Genomic DNA, 19,629 nt, shown 5'->3' with positions numbered 1-19,629 from the left:
TTTGGGTTTGAATTATATATTGGGGGTTTTGGTTATAAATGGTTGGTTATGGTTTTCCCATGTCTTAATTATGGGTTTTTATGTTTTAATGCTGGTTTGAACATGTGTTTGCATAGGAATGGTTAATTGGTACTTAGGTTTGGTTTTGGAAACTATATGCCCTCAATATGTTTGATAAAATGCCTATGAGAATGCTCTTGTTACATTATTGAACTTTTATTGAAAAGTTTGCATGGTATAAAGTGGTAATGGAACCTTAACTTGGTTTGGATGGCTTTAAATGGTTAAATGGTAAGGTCTTGGTGGTCATGGTTATGGTGTAATTGAAAGCCTTGCGGTGTACAAGGAAATCTCCAAAGCAAACATAATAATGAATACTTGTAGGGTACATGGAAATCCCCCAAGTATACTTAATTATAATGTAATCTTTAGGTACATGTGTATCCTTTGAAAAGGTTGGCTAAGGACATTTCTTGCAATCTATAGTCGGTATAACAATACCACTTCTTATAGCCTTGGTTAATAATAAATGAAATTGCTGGTTTGGTTATGTGACAATGGTTTTAATTGGGTAATAATGGCAAGGTGTGATAGCTAACTGTGAAGGTGTGAGTCTATTGGACGAACACTAGAAACTCATGTTTGCTGACATGAGGATTGGTCATGGTGATCATACAATATACTATGGGGTACACAAGAATCCCCTAAGTTACACTTGTATATATGTATCATTGAGAGTGAAGGGTCCACGAGAATACCCTACTCCTATGGTAACTCCAGTTTATGAGGATACATGTATCGAGGTTCATTCAAGGGGTAACACTAGACCCATATAGCCCATGGGTGGCTCTAGGACGATTAAGCTACACATACCCAGGTTAATAGTTTTAAAGGTATGCTAAACCCAATTCTCTTTCCCGGTATGGATTATGTATATATATACATGTATGGTTGTGAATGCATATGGTTATTTACTTGGTTTAAAAGGTCGACATTATTTTGTCCTTATCCTGAGTACCTGCTAGTGTTCACCCACTAACCTATCTTTGGGTGGCAGTATTCCTACGCAATGCAGGAACCAATCGTTCTACTCCTCTTTCTTAGTGACCGGATTTGGGATCAACTTGTGTTGGATTGAAGTGGTGATCTTCCATATTACAGAAGGATCTATTTCATGTCTTGAATTTCTTTACATACTTTGGACATTTCATTGGTTTTGGTTTAGTTTTGGCTATGGTCGGGGGAATATCCCGACCGAATATTGTTTTACTTTTGGATAGAGGATTTATGGGACTACTATCAGTTGGTATGGGCGGTGTCAGTATTGATGTTAGCCTTTGTATTAGTATTGGTATTGGGGCTGGCACTGGTTGACTATATTTGACTTATAATTGTTCCATTTTATTTTTGATTATATATATATATATATATATTTAGAACTCATCAAATATGGGATATAGGGCAGTTATGGTGGGGTATTAGGGGTGGTCTTCGATCCCGATTTGGCTTGAGGTACCCGACAAGACTAGGCCCCGATTTGGGTCATCTCATTAGTGCATGTTGTTTGGTGTGGTCTTTTCAAATGATTTGAGGATTTTACGTGATTTTGACCTACCTTGCTCAATATGGAATGCTCGATATTCGGAATGTTCTCATGAGATTTTAGAGGGACAAGGTTAGCAGATACTTATGTTTGAGATTTAGTACATGGATTATAATTGTCCCTGTAAGTCATGGGAAGACGGTCGTTGTATATTCCTCAGAGTGTATGTATCAGGGTCAGGTAAGTTTGATGGTTCCATGATTGAATCTAAGAATAATATGTTTTATGCTTAATAAATTGTCTTGAATTATTTTTTGCTTGGCTTGACTAAACTTGACTTGGTGATAATATGTTGACTTGCTATTTTGATTTCTAATTGTTCATTGTTTCTTGTTATGCTAAGTGTATGTCTATTAAGAATGGATTAACTTGCAGTACTATAACTTAGTTATATCCTGATATTCTCATCTAGGTTGTCCAAATGACCCTACCATTACACTGTTGTTCTTATGTATTGATACTATACCTGTATATACTTTTCTCAGTGCAGTGCACATTCCAAAGGATCCTATGAGACCTCACTTGTTCTTCCAATGGTTGACTCCAGATTTTAAGGTACGCAACCTATTCGGGATGACATGGAATCTTTTCTTATTGACATAGTTCTCTAGTTCTAAACTTATGTTTTATTTCAGTTTTTGGGTGCATCCCCTTCTTGACATTCTTAGATGTTTTGTTACAATAATTTTTGGGTCCTAGGGATGGTTCTACATAAGTAATTTTTTACCTTCAGTTATATATATTATTTGGTTTTAGATTGGATAATATATTGATGGATTTGTTTCGTTTATTTCTTCTAAGTATGTATTATGGGATTGTTGTTCGAGATAGTTAGTTCTCCCAACAAATGAGTAGCATGGGTTCCATTCTTGATGGTTTTGCATCCTAACAAAGTTGATATGACAGTGCCTAGGTTCATCAATCTCATCGTACCAAAATAGGTCAAGTAGAGTCTCGTAGAACGATATTGAGAGGTTTGTACCTATTCATCAAGAGGCTATAGAACTTTAGGAAATCCTTTATTCTTGTTTCTTTCATGTTATAACTTTATTCCAATTGATATTTGGTGAAACAAATTAGTATTTAATCTTCTTCATTCCTTTACCTATAAATTATGAACACTAGGTCCAATAAAACCCTACCAATATCTCTCATACCTACTGCTCTAATTATGGATCCCGTCTAAAGAGGGGGAGAATGAGTGAGAGAAAGAGGTTGGGGAAAGAAAGGACAAGTCACACCCACTAGGGATAAATCTCAAGCGTTGACTGGCCGTAATCTTGATAGGTTAGCATTTTCTCTCCTATATCAAGAACATTTGAAGAAGATAGAAGAAGTAGAAGAACATGGTATGGAGCCTGAGGCAGCAGCTCAAGATGGGGTTGCAGGACTACCCGCTTTGCCTGCTAAGATTGTTCTACAGGTGTTAGCTTTTATGAATGGGTTGGCTGGGACTAAAGCCACACCCACGATATCGAGTTATTAGGATTTAGTTGTTCATCCTACTTTTTCCATGGTTCTTAGAATGGCTGAAGCTTCAGGTACTAATACTTTTCCTCTTTTAGTGTTAGGTTCAATGAAAACTGGTACAAAACATGAACCACTAACAATATTTTTGATGATGAAACCTCCAACATTCCATGGTACTAGGTCTGAGGATTCCTTTGAGTTTATTATTGATTTCAATAAGAGGTTACATAAGATGTAGATTTTGAAGAAATATGGAGTAGAGTTTTTGACTTTTCTACTGGAGAAGGATGCAAAGCAATGGTGAAGAGCATATGTTAATTATCGATCACAGATTTTGTCTCCATTGACTCGGGAAGAATTTCACACTTTGTTCTTAGAGAATTATATGCCATAGGTACTCCTTGATTCCAAGAAGGATAAGTTTTTGGCATTGGAGCAAGGTGACATATTGGTTACGACTTATGAGGCCAAGTTCCATGACTTGTCTCACTATGCTATACAGTTGTGGACTTCTGTGAAGGAGAGGATTCACCTATTTATTAAAGGTTTGGATTATGGCCTTCAGGTATAGTCTATGCATATGACTTCAATAAGAAAAAGGTTTAATAAAGTTTCTGACTATGTGAAAAAGTTGGAGGGGGTTACCCAAGCGGGTAAGGCTAAGATGTTATCCAATTCATCTTGTGTAATTACCCTCCAGTTTTTTCCTTGATTTTCCTGCATTTTTGTTATTTCAATCCTTTCCACAGTAGCTAAGGTCATTTATAACTTGACAGAACTATCGATTTGGAGAGCGAATAGTTCGTTTGGATTTTAGGCTCATTTTATTATTTTAGAACTTTTATTGTTTAGGATTTGGCCTTGGACCAGAACTCCCAGTAGATAACCTCGGATGAGAATTACGATAGCGCCATCAGATCTAAAACATTAATGATTGGATAGGTAAACCTTTGGTTCAAGTCCCGAGACACCCAAGCTCATTTCGACGTATTGATCGGAAATTTAAGAAAATAAAATATAGTGTAAGACCCACATTTGGTCAAAATGACCTTGGATGAAAAATCTAATTATGAGTCTAGAACATCAAATTTGTGTGGTTTTATACTTCATTTACGTATACAGGATTCCAAATGAATCCTGATGGCTTGATGGAAAGTTGGAGAACTTCTAAGTTTTAGCTGTCAACTAATGTGGCTGAGATCGTCAGCAAGGGATGCGATTACGGTACCCTTGGCAGGGAGATAGTGCAATCGCCATAGGTATGTTTCAATCCCAAACTATATGGCAGGTCAGAGATAGTGCGATCACACACCTTAGGGTTGTGATAGCGACTCTCGAGTACCTAGATTGGGTATAAATTGAGCCCCTTTTCTAAGAATTTAGGCATTATTCATCTTTCCCCTTGAAAGCTAAACCTTAAAATACCGTGAGAGCTTATAATTTAAGATTGTAAATGATTTGGAGAGCTTGGTTAACAATTATTCCATGATTTTCCTTTGAATTCATGGTAAGTTTTCTTTGATTTCTTGATAAATTCTTGGAAATTTAAGGGCTTTCAATTCCCAAAATTTATGGGTTGATTTGAGACCCAATTTGTTCTCTGTTTGTTTTCAACTTTTGAGCACAACTTCTTTGTCCCTTGAGGGGCCTCGTGATGGGTTACTTTTAGATTCCATTAGCAGGCCCTAGGGACCCATTCTTGACCTAAAATTTGATCTGACCCGTTATACGGTAATATGGGTCTCGTTTTACTCCTAATGATGCATAGATTATAATGTTGATAGTGTGGTGGCATTTTGTCATTGCAGAGAAAAGTCAGACATTTTGCAGATGATTCAAGGATTTGCAGTTCAGCATCGAGGTAAGCTTCTATCTACTCTTCTCCATAAGATAATATATTTATATATTTAATGTAGGTGAGAATGCTAATATTGATTATGGGTAGAACACCATGATTTGGCCTAAAATATTAAAGTTTGGGGATTAGATGGGTGGATTGACCCGTAAGGTGAAATACTTATTATGCTTCGTGGATCCTATTACCTTAGGTTGCTAGCACTTAGGAGTTGTTGAGATTAATGAACCTTATAATAAGGTTACCATGTACCTGATGGATTGTGATGATGATTCCTAAATCTTGACATTATGGTTATGTCGGATATGTACCTATTATTGAGCCTAAGGCCATGTTAAGATAATGGTTGGATTTCGAGAAGTGTTTATCCTTGTTAAGGGTGTGGCCATAATATATTAACATATTGATGTTTATGATTTCATTAGGTGAATAGTAGTGATGGCATGCATAGATTCGGTACATTCATGATCACTAAGATGATAAATGGTATGATTCTAACTAAATTATGATTTTACGACTATTTTTCCTAAAAGGGGATAAATACCACTTTTTTCCTTTTAAACTAATTTCTTTAGAATGAGAATCGTGCCACCTCAATGGGTGATTGATGCGCATTAAGATTGAAAATGGCATTTTAAAGATTTGGTCGAGATAGATTCTGGGTCTATGATTTTGATACTACTACTTACTCCAATTGTGAGAGATTCTGATCCTTTCTACACTTTTATAATGATTTAGTCCCAAAGTTTTGTCTAGAAAATAGATTTACGATTATATATACCTTTTTCAATTTCGGAGGATACTTATGATATTATACTTGATTTGTGTGTACTCTTGAAATTCTTGAAATTCTTGAAATTCTTGAAATACTGGAAACATGGAGACTGTATGATAGCCTAAGAGGTTGTATGACGACCTTCGTATCACATTATTATTACAGAGGTTTTATGATAGTCTCATAGGTTGTGCGATGACTTCGTGTATCACATCATTAATATAGAGGTTATGTGGCAATCTCGAAGGTTATGCAATGACCTCATGTATTATATCATTATTATAGAGATTGTGAGACAACCTCATGTATCACATTATTATTACAAAGGCTGTGTCGCGATCTTAAAGGTTTAGTGATGACCTTGTGTATCACATTATCATTATGGAGGTTGTACAATGGTTTGGGTTACTTATTGTATTACCAATTGTATTTTTGGGCATTCATTCTTGCATGTACATTGCTTATCACAAGTATGCACCGATATCTATCAGCCTTATGGAGGGTTGCATAGGTGTGGGTGATGAGTATGATTTATAGTTTGTTGTATGTTGATTGAACTTTCTAAGGCTGGGGCGGTGGAGGTTTGTGAAAGTCTCGATTAGGTATTGGTTGTTCGGGTTAGCCGGTTACTCACATTATCATTGCTATCATTTATAGCTTGTTAATGATCCGGTATTGAGATTCAAGGTACGATTCTAGATCTTTTATTTGACGATCACATTGTTATTCATGAATACATGAAAACCCTGAGTGTCCTAACATTAGTTCCTACTATAATTATGAGGTTTTAAAATGCTAGTCTCATGATTTAGGTTGTACTTTGAGTTGACCTTGTTTATGTATACGTATGTATATCTAGCTATATGTATCTATAATAGTATCATATATCCCCTCCTTTCTTTATTTGTCCAGATTGTATATTTATTCCTTTACCTTGTATATTATTATATATCCTTCTTTAAACCCTTTATTCGTATATTGGCCAGTGATATATGATGTAGTGTTGAGATTCCTGAGTATGGATGGAATAGGATAGTTCTTCCTTAATATTTCCTTATCCTTATTATGTTAGTTCTTGGATATGAGTAGGATAGTTTACCCTTACTATCTCACTGGCTTTATTATATGGTTACTGGATACTTGGGCTTAGACTCTATTTTTGTTTATATGTTCTATATATCTGCATTATCTTTGGAGCTTAGTCGAAAGTTGCCTACTGAGTACCATACGTTTGGCACCCATACTATATTTCTGTAGCCTGTAGATCATAGTATGGGTTATCACCAGTATTGTGTTCATCATGCGGAACAGCCATAGTTCGAAGACATAAAGTGAGTTCTCGACATTCAGAGTATTACTCTTCTCTCTCTTGTGTAATAGACTAGTCTCTATGTAGTATGCAGAGATGGGTTGTATAAGTGTAGTTCCTTTGGTACTTTATTTTGTATTCTTATTATATTAAAAAGCTCTTGTACTGATTTTAATAGGTTTTAGGATTATCTTGTATGCATTAGTCCTTTTTTACATATATTTCACATTCTTTCTTTTATCTCTCTTAGTAATCCATTACTAGTAGTACCGGACTACATATTCGCTTGCCTACTGGTGGATTATAGTAGGCACCATCATGACCTGGGAAATTGGGTCATGATATCTTGGAATATTAGGAATTTTAATGGGTCTTACTCTAAATGCCACAGTCAGCAGGCCTATCCAGCCCATCCTATTTTGTTAGCCTTGTTAGCTTCTATTCTGGTTATAACTATAGTGGTAAGAGTGGTCGAGAAAATGGTAGCATAGAGGGAGAAATGTAGCCGGGAAGAAAATTAGCCTATATTGATGATTGAGCTTACTATTATGCATTTTCGAGAAAGGATGATGATGACGATTATGATGTGTGATCATAATTTCTATTTTTATCCAGTTTATAAGGGGTCTGAATCTGGTTTGGGATGTAGTTAATTAACCTATTTATGTGTCTACTCTAGTAGGCGAGTCTCTAATAGTAACTTGTGTTTAATGTTCTTATCTTATATTTTTTAGGGGGTTTTAGACTTAGGTAGACTTAATTATTCTAGATATGTTGGAATTTGATATAATTCTGGGTATAACTTGGTTGTTTTTTTTATCATGATATTTTAAATTGTAATGCTAAAATAGTGACTTTAGCTATGCGTGGGATGAAGAAACTAGAGTGGAAGGTAGTGTATAAAGCGAATTCAGTGAGGATTATATCGTATGTTTGGGCTAGGAGGCTAGTGAGAAAGTGGTGCTTAATAATGTTAGGTTATCTTTGGGATATAGATGCGGGGTTCCCTTCAATAGATTCAGTTTTGGTAGTCTCAAATTTCAAGATATGTCTCTTCAAGACCTTAAGAGTATACCTCTAGATAGGGATATCAAATTTTGACTTAGACCCGGTCACTCACCCTATTTCTTTCTCACCTTATTGAATGGCTCCAACGGAGTTGAAAGGGCTCAAAACTCAACTTCTGGAGTTACTTGACAAAGGTTTTATTAATCCAAGTGTTTCAACTTAGGGTACTCTGATCTTGTTTGTCAAGAAGAAGGTTGGAAGCTTCAAGATTTCCATTGATTATATGCAGCTGAATAAGGTTACCATTAGAAAGTAATATCCCATACTTCACATAAATGACTTGTTTGATCAGTTACAAGGTGCTCAGTTTTTTCAAAAAATTATTAGAGGTTTAATTATCATCAGTTGAAAACTAGACTAAAAGACATATGACCATTATGAGTTTTCGGTGATGTCTTTCGGGTTGACTAATGCACTTGCAACCTTTACGAGTTTAATGAATGGGCTTTTTAAATCATTCTTGGATTCATTTGTTATTGTGTTTATTGACGATATTCTTGTATACTCCAAGAGTAAGGAAGAGCATGCATGTCATCTTCATATAGTTTTGGAGATTCTAAGGGAGAAATTGTTATTTACTATGTTTTTGAAGCGTGAATGTTGGTTGTCTTTAGTTAACTTTTTGGCGCATATGGTTTCTGAAAAAGAGGCGATGGTAGATCCCCAGAAGATTGAGGCAGTAAAGAATTAGAATTCTCCTAGTTGAGTGACCGAGGTAATAAGTTTTGTGAGTCTTGCTAGTTATTACTGAAGATTTGTCAAGAACTTTGCATCTATTGTAATGCACTAGACAAGGTTGACTTAGAAGGAAGTGTCATTTGTTTGGTCAAGCCAAAGTCAATAGAGCTTTCAAAAGCTCAAGACAGTCTTTACTACAACAACTATTCTTTTCTTGCGTATTAAAGTTAAGGACTTTATAGTGTTTTTTGAAGTCTCACTTTTGGATTTAGGTTTTGTGATAATGTAGGATAGGAATTTTTTTCCTTATGCTTCGAGGCAGTTAAATCCTTATGAAAGGAGGTACCCAACCCATGACTTAGAGTTGGTAATGGTGGTGTTTGCATCAAAAATTTAGTGATACTATATTTATGGTATCAAGTGTGAGGTCTTCACAAATCATCATAACCCGCAACATGTGTTTACTCAATGAGATTTGAACCTAAGGAAACAAAGGTGGATGGAATCGTTAAAGGATTATGATGTGAGTATTTAGTATCATATGGTGGTAGATGCATTGATTCAAAAAGTTTTAAGTCTGGGTAGTTTATTATTTCTAAGGTATCCAGGCGGCCATTAGCTAGAGAATTTTACACTCTAGTATCTCTGAGCATGCAGTTTGGTGTCTTAGATAGGGGTGGTATGTTGGCTAGTGTAGAAGTAAAATCAATATCCATAGAGAAGATTAAGTCCAAGAAGTTGAATGCACTCTAGAATAAAGTAAAGCGCGAAGAGGTAGCAGACACCACTTTTGATGCGAGAGGGATGTTGTGGTTTAATGAAAGATTATATGTTCCTCGAGTGGGTGATTTAATTCATGATGTACTTTCATATTCCCACAGCTCGCGTTATTGTATTCATCCAAATACAACAAAGATGTATCATTACTTGAGGCAGCTTTATTAGTGGCCCAAGATAAAGAGGGACAAAGTGGATTATGTGTCCAAGTGTGACAATTTATCAGCAGGTAAAGTATGAGCACTAAAAGCCTGTGGGGTTTCTTTAGAGAATGCCTTTACCCATGTGGAAGTTGGATCATATTGGCATGGACTTCATAGCGGGGCTTCCTTAAGACTTAAGGGAGGTATGACTCCATTTGGGTGATAGTAGACAGGCTAACGAAGTTAGCTCACTTTTTACCAATTCGGGTAGACTACAACTCTTAACAGTTATCTAAACTTAATGTCAAGGAGATTATGAGACTTCATCGGGTGCCACTTACCATTATTTCAGACATAGATGCAAAGTTCACTTCCAAGTTTAGGATAGGTTGCATGAGATCTTGGGCACGAAGCTGACTTTTGGCATAACTTCTCACCCTTAATCTGATGGGCAGCTAGAGAGAACGATTTAGGTGCTAGAGGACATGTTGTAGTCATGTGTGTGTGATTTTCATGGTCAATGGGACCCATTTTTTTGTTGTGTGAGTTTTCATACAATAACAGTTATCACTCCAGTATTGATATGGCACCATTCAAGACACTTAATGAAAGAAAGTATTAGTCACCTATTAGATGATTTGAGTCAGGCTATGTTAAGACTTTGGGCACTAATTTGGTAAAGAAGGCTTAGGTGAAGATAAGATTTATTTAATATAAGTTGTTGGCTGCTCAAAGTAGGCAAAATTAGTACGCAGACCATAGGGTGAGGGACATATACTTCAAGTTAGGTAAGAAATTTTAGCTCAAGGTGTCTCCTACAAAGGAAGTCATAAGGTTTGGTAATAGGGAATGCTTATTCATTAGAATATAGGTTCTTTTGAGGTTCTTATGGTAGTGGGTCCAGTTGCATATTGGTTAGCTCTACCATAAAGGTTGTCGAGAGTCCATTCATCATTTCATGTTTCAATGCTGAAAAGGTACCATAGGGACTGAGACTACATCATTAAGTGGGATTCGATGCTTCTAAATAAGGATTTGTCTTATGAGGAGGAACCAGTAGCAATTCTAGATCAAGATATTTAGAAATTTAGGATGAAGGAAGTTAGTTTGATAAAAATGCACTAGAAATATCATTCCATCTAGGAAGCCACTTGGAAGACAAAGAAGGTGTTAGACCCCGCAAAATCCTAAGCTCAACTCAGTATTTTAAGCTTGCTAAGGGGTCCAAGACTTAGAAAATTCTAGCTAAGTAGTCAGACTTAGTATTATTTTGGCCTTCATAAGTTGGAAACTCTATTTCACGATTCTTATAACCTTAAAGTATCAATCTTTAGGTTTAATCATGATCAGGAATGTCGGTAGGTGTTCCCTCAGATACAGTCACTCAGTTCAGTACAAAACCTAGTATAGGTCCATAGGACCAAGACTATCAGATACAGTCACTCAGTTATCATCCGCACAACATCAGTAAAGTTAGATATCCGTAAATCAATAATTCAGAACTCAGTATCCAGTATTATCACAATCTAAGATTACAGTATACGTATTCATGCTTCTACTCCCATTCAGTTATATTCATGTCATTCAATTAGTATTGTTCATGCATATGAACCCATGTATTTTAGCATACCTCACTTAGCATACCAGTACATTCAAAGTACTGACGCATACTTTTCTCTTGTGCTATAATATTTTATATCATAGGTTCAGATGCACGGGCTCCCGAGCACTCTTAGTAGTTCAGATCTTCAGCAGTCAGAGTTAGTGGTGAGTCCTCATAGTTTGAGGACATGATTATTTTCTTTAGTATTTTGGTTTATCAGTACAGTTTTCAGTAGTTGGAGTTAGTTGGGGGCTTGTCCCATCAACTCCATGATTCAGATAGTAGAGACTTTTTAGACTAGAGTATTTTCAGACAAAAGTTTCAGTTTTGGTATTGTTATACCGTATTTAGTTTTATTTTAGTATTGAACCTGATGGCAAGTTTTCGCTAAATTTTGGCATATTTGTTGTATTACTATTCAGTTATTACAGTAGGTACCAGTCATCGGTTAGATTATGGTCCTTCGAGATTATGAGCACCATGTAGCATTCAGGGTACAAACTTGGGGCATTATAGAAGGATATGTGGGATAAGTACCCTCGATTTTTTTGAGGATATAGGCACTCTTATATTTCCTTATTTGGCCTGTATTATCATTTGATCATTTAGGGACAAACAATAGGTATTTTCGTGTCTGTTGTTACAAACCTTTTCGTTGCCATGTATGAGTCTCATATTTAAAAACTGATGTCCAAATTCTTCCCAATTTAGAAGTTACAAATTTTAGACTAGGCCAGTTTCGATTTATTTCAAAGCATGGTGTAGCCTAGGAAAATCTAAGAATGATTTGGACTGGGGTAGTGGTATTTGTCTTGATGTCTAGTTAGCTAAGACGATAAAAAACCTATAAAAATTTATAGAATCAAATTTGGGTTAGTAGATCTCCAAAAATTGGTCTTAGTGTAAAAGGCACTGTTTGAAATGTCCCAGGTTTAAGGTGTGTTGAAAAAATGGTATTTTTAGGTAAAGATAGACATTCTATCCTATCAACGCGGCTATAGCGGTAGATACACCATTATATTGTTAAGCACCATAATGGAGGAATTACCACTATAGCAGTGGTCAAAGACAGCCAATGACTGCTACAACGATAGTCCTATAGCACCGCTAGCGGTGAAAACAACAGATTGATTAAAATATCTTCCCAAAATAGTTTAGTTTTCTAAAACTCATTTTGGTCAAAGGAAGGGTAATTTAGGGTAGAAAACACCAGAATCTCTTTGTTTGGCTTTGTTAAGGTAAGGAATTCAAACTCGTTAACTTGTATTTAATTATTAAGCCTTAGAATTATTAATTCACGATGTTCAGGGAGGGTTTTAGGGTGGATTTTGGTTAATTTCTGGTTCAAGGAAAAAATTAAGGAATAAGTTAATGAGTTTTTGTTAGTAACATTTAATTTACCTTTCCATCCCTTTAATTCACTAATTTATCCATGAAAATAGTAGTTTTAGGTGAATTACTATGGAAAAACCCTAGAAACGAGAAGGAAATGCTCATGAATTTGACCTTAGGAGAGGACTATGGATTATAAATCTTAACATGTTAGGTTATTTCTTTAATTATGTATTTAGATGCATGTTCTAGACCACGACTAAGCAAAAATTGCACCAAAGGGCAAAGCTCTGGCATAGAGGAATTGTGCAAGCTTGGTTCGAGGTAGGTGATGGTATTATAGTTTAATCCCATTTGTGCTATGCATGTTAACTACTCTTTAGTATGTCTTGTTAGTGAATGTTGTTTCGTGTGGTCTTTGCAAATGATTTGCGGTAGTTATATGATTTTGACCTACCTTACTTGCTAAATGTGAAATATTCAGTATTTAGAATGTTCTCACAGGCTTTTGGTGGAATAAGGTTGGCAGACACTTATGTGTGAGGTATTAGTACATGGACAGTAATTGTCCCCTGCAAATCATGGCTAAAGGGTGGTTGTATATCCCTTAAGGTATATGTACAAGGGCCGGATGAGTTTGATAGTTCCATAAGTGAACCAGGGAAATAAATTTCTTATACTTAATAAATTGCCCCGACTTATTTTGGCTTAGATTGATTAAATTTGACTTGGTGATAGTATGTTGAATTGCTGGTTTGATTCCCACTTATTTATTTTTGCTTGTTATGCTAAGTGTATGTTTGTTAAGCATGGATTAACTTGTTGGACTATAACTTAGTTAGTTGTTCATATTCTTATCATGGGTTGGCCAAATGACCCTACTAGTACACTATTTTTCTTATGTGTTGATACATCTGCATTTACTTTTATGAATGCAATGCACATTTTAGCGGCTCCCACGAGACCGCAGCCGAAGACCCTAGATTGGGGAGCCCCGCCAGTGGACCCCAGCCAAACTCTTGGATTCAATTATAAAATACAAGCACCTTCTCCTCCACCCTTCTTATAGCAAAAACCTTCTCATAAGAGAACCCCATCATTATGTACTCCAAGAATCTCTCCCCAAAAACCTCATTGGGGAATATTTTGTAGGCTGGAGTAGGAAAATTCTCATGGTTCTCAACCATTGTGGGTGCTTGATTTGAAAAATCGTTGAGAGGGAGCATGTTAAACTCATAGAATGTAAAGAAATCAAAATTTAGTAAAAGGCCAATGCCTTGGCCTTATTGGGAGGCTACTATTTGTAGCCTCCCGCTATAATGAGCTATATCTTGCTATGGAAATGTCGTTATAAAGGGAATTTCTCTGCTATACTGGGGTTGTTATAGCGATACAAGGCCGCTATAACGGCCTTCATCCTTTACAACAGTCAAGAGATGTAACAATGACTCCTCTTGATGAGAAGTCCCATTTAAATATTCCAACTTCATATTAGTGTTTCTAAAGTAACGACTCACTAAGTCGGATAACTAACCAATACTAATCTAATACAATATTCTAATATATCTAATATATTAATCTATCAAATACAATAGAAAATATTAATATAATAGAAAAGATCTGGCTTTTCTGTACTTAACAAAGAAAAACCCCTCCACCTGGATTTAAATTCTAATACTATAATAAATATAATAAAATCATAAAAGAAATATACCAACACAAGATCTTCTAAATCTTGAGATGGAAGTTCCTATACATTCTTTTATATTTGATTACTTGTTCCATTCTAGATCACTAAGTAAAAAATTGAAAATAACAAACTCCTGATTCTATTTATAGATAAAACTAGAAATCTTTGAAGAACTTCTGATTAAAGAAGAACTAAGATAAGTAATTAATTTAGAATTTCCTATCTTTAGTTTAATAAAAAACAAGAGAAATAAGAGAATTTGTATAAGAAAAAAATATAGTTAGAAGGTCCTACTAACTATATAAAATGAAAATAAGTATAATGGAAATAAAATTGTATTCCAGACCTACGGCACCACTGTAAACTTTGAGGGGTCCCCCGTCAGTTAGGCATAACACCCTCATCCTTCAGGAAATCAGATAGCAGATTCACACAACCAGTGTTAGTATCCGTGGCACGGTACTGACATACTTTCAACTGGAGTTACAGGCTGGACTATGATAATATATTGGGGCATGTCGGTTATATCTAGCTCCCATAATTTTAGTTTAGTTTTTAGTATGATTCAGTTTAGGTTTGTATTGACTATAGCATACAATTATCAATTATTCATTATCAGGTTCTTAGCATTTTTAGTTTACAGATGCTTTTAGATTTATGTTATATGCTTGTCATACATTCGTAGATTTTACAGATTTCATGCATGTTTTTCATCAGTTATCTCATGTCATTCCTTTCAATCAGTTATTATCCATGCACGTAAGCCTATATATATTAGCCTAACCTTATCTAGCATACCAGTACATTCAAAGTACTGACCGCATACTTATTTCTTGCACTATGATATCTTATATAATAGGTTCAGACGCTCAGGTTCCCAACTGCACCTAGACATTCTAGCACACTAGCAGCGGCAGTGGCGAGTCCTTATACTTCAATGACTGATTATGCTTATTTTGGTATTTAAGTCCAGTAGCCAGTCGGATTTAGTTGGGGACTTGTCCCATTAACTCCATAGTTTAGTCAATTAAAGGCTTTCGGACATTTTTAGATAGTCAGTTTATTAGTTGTTATTAGTAGTCTTTATTGTATTATTTTTAGACACTTATTTTTAGGCGTATTATTTCAAAGATATTCTAAATGTTTAAACCTTATGACCTATCCCCGATATGTAGGCCCTTATAGGATCTTGAGCTATCAAGGGAAGGTAGCGTATATGCTTGAGTTGCCCAAAAATATGGCTTCAGTGCATTCAGTGTTCCATGTGTCCTTGTCAAAGAAGTGTATTGGTGACCCAACTGTCATTGCCCCTTTATAAAACTCAGATGTTCAAAACATCCTTTCTTACGAAGAACTCCTAGTTGAAATCTTAGATTGCCAGATTTGAAGACTAAGGAACAAAGAAGCTCCCTTGGTCAAAGTTCTTTAGCGGAATTAGTCCGTTGAGGGGGATACTTGGGAAGAGAGAGCAGACATCCGTACCAAGTACCCTAACCTTTTCTACGCAAACTCCGACTTGGCTCAAGGTAATAGTTTTCCTTAGATTATCTCTTTTCCATTCTCAGTCCCAACCATGTGGTCATCTATATGTCAATGCATGCATTTATGAATTAGTTCAGTCAGTCACCATATTCCAAACTCAGTCATGTAATCATGTTTTTAGTTCCGCATATTCAACCTGTAATCTCAGTACCTTTGTATTTTCTAAGCATAATCAGTCGTATTCAAGGATGAATGTTCCCAAGGGGGAGATATTGTAACACCCCATATAAGGCTAAGCTCAGTTCATCCTATAGTGCATGTATAAGAGGCTTAGCACATGAAAATTTAGCTAACTGTTGGAGACTTAGTTTTATTTTTGGTCTCTTAACTTTGATAATTTTTAAAGTGGCCTTCCTAACCCTGAGACGATAGTTTCTAAGTTAATTCATGTTCAGGGTGTAAGTAGCATGTCTTGGGTAAGTTTTAGATTATTCGAGCAAAGTTTGAACTAAGTTTCGATTTCCAAAATTGTAAGTCACCGCGATTAGGGCATATCATGGTGGAACAGTGATGGAGGCCTTAGCGCGTCATGGTGAGTTCTCAATCGGCATTCAAGTTATGAATTTAAATTTCCCAGGGGTAGTCTAGTCTTTTCCCAGTGCCCGATCCGTTAAACCATGAGATTTATCACCAGTTAAGGTATTATATGCCCAATTTCCACAGTTCCTCTTAAAAATAAACCAGCCGTCACCCAAATTCATCAAGTTCAACCATTACTTTTTCAAGAAAACTCAAGAATTCAAGCTTCACCATCCAATAACAATCAAGAACGTTAATTCTCTTGTAAGATTAAAGCCTTTAGGCATGTTAAATGTTTATCCAAGGTCCCTTTTCACCCATGGAGTCCAAAAACCCATTTTTGTGTTTTAAATCATGAATTTACATGTTTAAAATGAGTTATTTTCATGAAGCTTTTGGAAACTTTCAATTATGCATGATGATTATAAGTGTTTAAATCGAAAATTAGCCATTACACATTTGAAGCATGAAATTCTATGATTTAATCCCCAAAGAATGGATTTAGTGTTATGGTTATATTATTCCTACAAGCTTCAATCATTCCAAAGATTAAGTACATGAATTTTAAGTATTTGATGAAATCCTAAGAGAAGAATTTTGAATAATGACTACTTATTATGCTTTGAAGTTTTAGAATGTTTCTACTATTATTGTTATTGAGTCTTTGGGGTTATGAATACCCAAAAATTTAGTTGTTTACATAGTTTCAGTATTTGTTGAACAATCTCATATAAATCATAAGCATTATCCTCAAACCATTTAGTATGATAAGTTATTGGTTCAGTCAATATTAGTTCAGTTTAGGAATTAGTGTATTCAGTTGGGAGTTAACACTTAGCACCGAGCGAACTTAGGGATGGCGTATCACCCGTCAGTTAGGCATGAGGAGTTATTAGCAGTCCCTAGATTCTAGACCTACTACGCCACCATAGACATTAAGGGGTCCCCCGTCAGTTAGGCATGGCACCCTCGTCCTTCGGGACATTAGATAGTGGATCCGCACAGCTAGTGTTAGTATCCATGGCACGATATTGATACCCTTCCAACTGGGGTTACAGGTTGGACCGTGATAATATATTGAGGCATATCGGTTATAGCTAGCTTCCACAGTTTCAGTTTAGTTTTTAGTGTGATTCAATTTAGGTTTTTATTGACCATAGCATACAATAATCAGTTATTCATTATCAAGTTCTCAACATTTTCTGTTTACAGATGCTTTCGGAGTTATGTTATATGCTTGATCATACATTCTCAGATTTTTATGTTTTTATTCATATTGTTCATTAGTTATCTCAAGACATTCCTTTCAGGGAGTTATTATTCATGCATATGAGCCCATGCATATCAGCCTAACCTTATTTAGCATACCATTATATTCAAAGTATTGACCACATACTCATTTCTTGCACTATGATATCATAGGTTCAGTTGCTCAAGTTCCCAATCGCGCTTAGACATTCCAGTGCACCATCACCACCAGCAGTGGTAAGTCCTCTTACTTTAAGTACCGATTATAGTTATTTCAATATTTCAGTCCAATAGTCAGTCAGAGTCAGTTGGGGACTTGTCCCATCAACTCCATTGTTATATCAGTTAGAGGCTTTCAGACATCTTCAGATAGTTAGCCAGTTTATTAGTTGTTATTGATAGTCTTTATCTTATAGTTTTCAAACACTTGTTTTTAGGATTATTATTTTAGAGATATTCTAAATGTTTAAACCTTACGACGTATCCACTTTTTTTACACATGTGTATCCTTTATTATCAGTATTATTTAGTGCTCACAATAGGTACCGGCTTATGGGCTTGCTTGTAATTATTTGTGACTGTAAGCATCGTATGGTATCCAGGGTGTACTCCCAGGATATTACAAACTTGGTATTAGAACCTAAGGTTTTAAAGTATCCTTGGTAGTCTGGAAGCTCTATTGAGTAGATTCTTGTACATGGGTGTGAAGCGCGTAATAGTTATGGGCAGGAGGTTATAAGATATTTTAGAAAAAGTTTCCCTTATTTTAGTATTCATGTTGTACGAATGAGCATAATCTCAGTTTAAACTCTCTTTCTAATTTAATCTTCTTTCTATTTACAGAATATACCTCTTAGAAATAATAACAAAAGAAGAAATGGGAATCAGCCCATACTTCTGCCTATTTAGAAAGATCCCCTGAACGAGCATGTCTCTTATGCTGAATGTAAAGATGCCTTCACCACTTTAGCTTACTCTATAGTAGCTCAGAATAATCAGTAGGATGCTGTCCCAGCTATTTCAATGGCTAATACTGTCGCAGCTAGGATTCAACACTTTACCCGAATGAACCCTCCTCTGTTCTCAGGATCCAAGTTTGATAAGGATCCGCAGAAGTTCCTTGACATAGTTCAGAAGGTAACTGATATTATAGGTGTGACCTCTAGAGAGAGTGCATAGTTAGGTGTGATCAGTTGAAGGATGTATTTCACACTTGGTATAAGCAATGGAAGAGGGATAGAGGCACAAATACAGGACCTGTTAAATGAGAGGAGTTTGCTACAGCCTTTTTATATAGGTTTTTTCCTTTATAGTTAAGGAAAGCTAAGGTGCAGGAATTTATTTACTTTAATCAGGGTAACATGAGTATGAGGGAGTATTCTCTTAAGTTTACCCAGTTGGCTAGGTATGCTCCTTCGATAGTGGTTGATAACAAGTCTAGAATGAGTAAGTTTATCTCTGGGGTAGCTGATAGCGTAGTCAAGGAGTGTAGGACTGCGATGTTGATTAAGGATATAAGATTTTCTAGGATTATGGTGTATGCTTGGTAGATTAAAGAAGAGAAGGTTAAGGATAAGGAAAGAGAGAATAAGAGGACTAGGACAGGTGGCTTTAATTTTACTCAGCCAAGGTTAGAGGGTGGTAACCATCCTTAATTCTATCAAAAATCTTTGGCTCCAGCTTAGTCTTCGGCTAGTGCTCCAGTGCCAAAGTTTAGAAATAATAATTGGGATAAGGAGCCAGGCTCTAAGACTCGGGGTAGTTTGAACAATGGTCGAACTAATCCCCTCTACCAGAAGTGTGGTAGGAATCATAAAGGGGTATGCAGGGCTAGCAACGGTGTTTGTTTTAGATGTGGAAAGCCAGGCAAAGATTAAAAAAATGTCCGACCAATATATGGAAGGGTAGGAATGATCACCAGCAGGATCAAACTAACTCTTTAGCAGCATCAGCAGGTTGCCCGACTCAATAGGGTACCACTTCCAGTGCCACCAGCGGTCTACTCTAGATTAGGTTG

Source organism: Capsicum annuum, chromosome 7, assembly GCF_002878395.1.
Source record: "Capsicum annuum cultivar UCD-10X-F1 chromosome 7, UCD10Xv1.1, whole genome shotgun sequence".
Lineage (NCBI taxonomy): Eukaryota > Viridiplantae > Streptophyta > Magnoliopsida > Solanales > Solanaceae > Capsicum > Capsicum annuum.
This window is presented reverse-complemented; position numbering follows the sequence as displayed.